The sequence below is a fragment of the Halyomorpha halys genome, unplaced genomic scaffold (assembly GCF_000696795.3).
Source record: "Halyomorpha halys isolate HHAL.00 unplaced genomic scaffold, Hhal_1.1 Scaffold134.1, whole genome shotgun sequence".
NCBI classification, from domain to species: Eukaryota; Metazoa; Arthropoda; class Insecta; order Hemiptera; family Pentatomidae; genus Halyomorpha; species Halyomorpha halys.
Window position 1 is genome coordinate 2,269,897 of NW_027107159.1, and position 5,066 is coordinate 2,274,962.

The 5,066-nt window shown below is 25.0% G+C and overlaps 1 protein-coding gene across 1 annotated transcript in view; it reads left to right on the forward strand.

The window, feature by feature from the left end:
• The window catches only part of LOC106678350 (uncharacterized), a 100,731-nt gene that overhangs the window by 315 nt on the left and 95,350 nt on the right, over positions 1-5,066 (forward strand). The window lies entirely within an intron of this gene.

Genomic DNA, 5,066 nt, shown 5'->3' on the forward strand with positions numbered 1-5,066 from the left:
AGATAAAATGTTAAAAATTAGACTAGTAGAGCTGCCTTAGAATCCAAAAAATAATTATATAATATAAATATGTTACTAATGATGAAAAATAAAATAATAGGGCAGTCTAAATTTTTAAAATATTAATTACTATAAGTTTTTTACTGCATGAAATTTAACTTTTTATAAATAAAAAAAAAAAAAAAAAGGCAACAATTAATTAACATTCTGTACTGCTTCTATATCCATTTCTCTTATCTATAGAAATTTTATCTAGAGCGAAGTTTGGAAATATTAAAATTATTTAAATAAATTAATTATTACTATTTTATTATAATTCTAAATCAGACAGTTGATAAATAAAATAAAATGTCCCATTTCAAAGTAATGCGATTGAAAATTGTTTGATAATAATAATTTCTTTTCGTACAGCATTGTTAAAAATCCACTCAATAAAATTGAACCTTCTTAATCAAACCCCATATAAAAATTACTTCCTATATAACTTCATAAAAGTATATCACATATCATGAAATTTAATTTGATGTGGCGTTAATGATACGTGTACAATTGAAAATATATAAACATATTTTTTAAAACTTTAGAGAGAACTTGACCGTTGGTTAACATTAATAAGGCGTACAATGTTAATAGCTGTTGGCACTTCTACAATGAAAGTGCATTTCGTTGGTCTGTCTTGCATCTTAATCAGACCGATCATTCTTAAAAAAGATTAGTTAACTTTTACTTTTTAGGAAATTTAAACTAATCTCGATTAAACTATAAGTATGAACAGACATTACAACAGACAATGCTATTGAATTCATATTACAATTAAAAATAGCATATATTATACAAATATAAATATAAAATATTTATATTTAATAAATGCTTGAAATTGAATAAAATATTCAATGATTTTATTTAATTTATCAGAGAAATAAACTATTATGTTCACGAATTTCAAAGTAAAAAAACTGAATTTATAAATAAGGGATAATTACACTTTAAAAACTTAAAGTAATGTAGTTTTGAGAAATTATTGTTATTACAATTAATTAATAATAATGTGAACATAAGATGTTTCGTATAATTTTCGTTCTACAAAAATTACACATATCACAAAAAAAAAAAAAATTAATTATATACTAAATTGTGATTATTTTATATAAATTGGTGTAAAGAAATCCTTTTTCATGCTAAATTTATTTTAAGTACAATATGTAAAGTACACAAGTATAATTTATTGTATTAAATATAAAAGTAATGATGAGTTAAATGAAAAATTAGTAGGGCCATATTAAGCTGTTATAAGGCTAAAAATGTAGATCGCAACGTAAGTGGGAGCATTTCAGATTTCGTAAATTTTAGTTTCGAAGTTCTTTAAGAAGGAGAGAGGCAATACTCATAATTAGAAATCTTCATGTTCAGAGAGTTCGTAAAGCGTTGTCAATAATATTGCAGATTAGCAGTACAAATTTTTTTTATTAATAATTTTCAAGTCATTGTTCAATAAAAAAGTAATGAGGGATACATGCAAAATTAATAGGATGATTCAGCAAAAATTTGAACAAAAAAAAAATTTAAATAGAAACTTATATCATATTGATCTTTGGTAAGTACTATGAGCGGAAGTTTTAACAGCATTTCGTTACGTATCTAGGTTAGTTCAACAGTACACGAATTACCGTATACTCATGTCAGGGCAACAAATTAACTAGAGAAAATACAATTCGTGTTAATGGCTTCGAAAGCCACTTTCCAAGGACGGGATATTTCTGCCCTGTATAGGACATCAAACGTGTTAGTAGCCTAAGGGAAAATAATCACATGTAGGGCAATGAACTTCGATTTGATAAAGTACGGAATTATGGAGTAAAATACGAAGATAATTATTTTTCATGTTTTATTTATTTATTTATTCAGAAAAACAAATACAATATGGTCCGACTAGATGACATCTATCGGTTTGTGCCAAAATAATATACAGAAATGATCAATATAAAAGAAATATGAGTTAATTATTTGATACATTTGATAATCAGGGAGCTGTGGTGGCTGCTACGATCAGAAATTGGCAATAATTCAAACTAAGAACTAAAACTGCCATGGATACGATATTTATTTATCAATGATTCATTCATAAATCTTCATTCATTCATAAAGCTATAGCTAAAATTGCCATGGATACGATATTTATTTATCAATGATTCATTCATGAATAAGAGTCGTATCCATGGCAATTTTAACTAATAGTTTCAACTATAGATAATTTTTTCCCATCTCTGGCTACGATATATAAGCAAGAATTATGAATTAGTTTCTAAAGATAAAACTAAGAATCCTATTAAAAAAGACAAAATGAAAGTAAAGTAAAAAAAAATTATAAAGAGAATAATAATGATACGAATTAATAAATAATAATGAGCTAGTGAAATTAATAATAAATATGGAGTGAATTTGATTAAAAATAAGAATGAAGTGTAAAATATAAAAAAAGAATGAAATATATAATATTATATAACACACGATAATATATACATCATGAAACATAATATCTAATATAAAGAATATAAAAGAGAAAGAATCATTAAAAAAAAAAAACCAACTAAATGAAACAGCAAAACAAAATAATGAAAGAATACGATAAAAAATAAGGATCTGATTATATCTAAATAAATAATATATATAATTAAATACGCATACATACATATACATGCATATGTATAGCTGATTTTAATCGGAACGTGATGAATCGAGGTCATTAAGTGGAGTTAAGAAAAAATCATATTTTAAAATATATTTTTGCTCTTTGGATAATGTATATTTTAAAAAGAAATGGACAGAAAATGCAACCATACATTATAGGACTATCCGTTCAAAATTTAACGAAAAAAAGCTTTTTAGAATCATTACTTTTTGTAGTCTTTTTTTTTTAAAGATTAAAGCACTAATAATTTTAATCCTGTTTGATTCTTTAATCATCTAGTACCTAAAGATTCACGATAAGATCAGTATTTATTCCTCCTGAATATTTTCCCAAATTATATGATACATCTGGTACACGAAGCGTTCTTCATTTCATTATTTAAAAATTCCTCATGTCACGTTCTCTTTGTTTTTATTTAATACAAAAGTATAAAATAATATAGATATGATATTCAACTATAGAAATACGTGTACAAATTGGAAATTATTTAAAATTGTAATAACATAAGAAATATGAAGAAAAAAAGAGAAAAACATATACGTGATTAATTAAATATGCAAGTTGAAAATTAAAGTTGAAGAATTTTTTTTCATTTCTTCCTATGGAAGAAATGTATTAGGAGGTACAAATATAACTATAATTAAGTATATACAGAGGCAAAACCCTTTCTTTTTACCCAGAAGTATTTTAAGGTTTTTTAATGTACGTCCATTTATGTGCAGAGAGTTTCAGGTATTAAGTTGCTCTTCATTAAGTAATTTTTTTTTCTCACCCTTCTAATAATTTTAGTATTTCAAAAAAAAAAGAACGAATACATAATACAAAAAAATAAGAATATGTATTCATAATAAACATAAATATCCTTACTTTGCCTGAAGGGCATTTTAAGGTAGATTGTGGGATCCGCTGTGTGCAGGGAAAACGCAGACGGCAAGTAAGCGCCACTTACTTGCCGTCTGCGTTTTCACGAGTCCATAAAATAATTAATAAAAATGATAGTAATTATGTGTGTTGAACATAACTAATAAAGTGGGAGTGGGAGAAATAATAAGCAAAGAGAGAAAATATAGTAGAAAAGAATAAAAGGTACTTTATAAAAGAAATATACTGTCTGGAGCCAGCTCCAACACCAAGTAAAACATAAAGTACAAACTTTAATGTACAAATTTCATGATTTATTTTACTCTTTTTTTCTTTTTTTTAAATATATGTAAAAATATATTTGTGAAATTAAATAATAGAACAATGTTTAGTGAACAGTAAAAGAATGTATTAATAAATTTTATAACTGTAATTTTATCAATAATAAATACTTGCGGAAAGAGAATATTAATTAATTTGGTGTACAAAATTACAAAGTAATTTATTAAACACCTGACCTATCATTAAACTAATTCAAGTACATCGATGATTTTCATTTATTTTAGAACCTACATCGGAAGCAAAATAACTTTTTGATTTAAATAATTAATGTGAGTGGAAAAAAATAAAATAAGAACGTGGGTTGTACTACGTTGCCGAGGCAATTTATATTGAGTATAAACTGATTTTTATTCTATTTTGTCTTTTGGTAATTTCTAATTGGTTTCACATAATTTAATTTTGTCGTCGAATCTCAGAGCAGACCTTGTATATTTTCATTTCCTCATAATTTGTGAATAAATTATTTTTTATTATTTAGTTTAATGTTATATCTGTGTATCTAAACTTTTTTATTTTTCTAATCTTCCGCCCGGAATCCTATAATTATGTTCTAAGAGATATTCGCCATAATGTATATTCTCTATTGAACTACATCAGTCTAATTCCTATTTGGCCTATTTAGAATTCTAAACTCGTAATTAAATTATAAATGCAAACTAATTTTTTAAAACAAAAAAGTAAGTTTTTTTTTTCTTTTATGCAGAAAAGCAGGTGTACCTGAGTTAATGTCCTATTATATACTTGTCGTAGTTTTTTATTTTTTGAATGTTATAGGCATTGCATATCATATTCAGGACATCTCTGAATTTATATTTAACCAGCGATCGTTTAGAATTAAATCTCTTTTCGAATAAGTTATTATAATTTGATGCCTACCGAATAATTTGACTTTTCAAAAAATAAAAATTGTCGGCTACTTGATATTCTGTGTTTAACAAATTGCTCAATCATTCTCACGATTCTGGGAAGGTTTCGTAAAGAAAAAAAAATGCAGGCCCCGCGGCGAATAGCGAAGCTTGTTAGTTAGAATAACATAATTACATATTATAATATAAAATCAGAAACGCTTACCCTAATGACAAGAATGTTACGTTTATTTTAATTTTAACTCATTAATTTTATTTATTCATCTTTTATTTATATTTTTTTAATAACTATTTTCTATTATATTTTA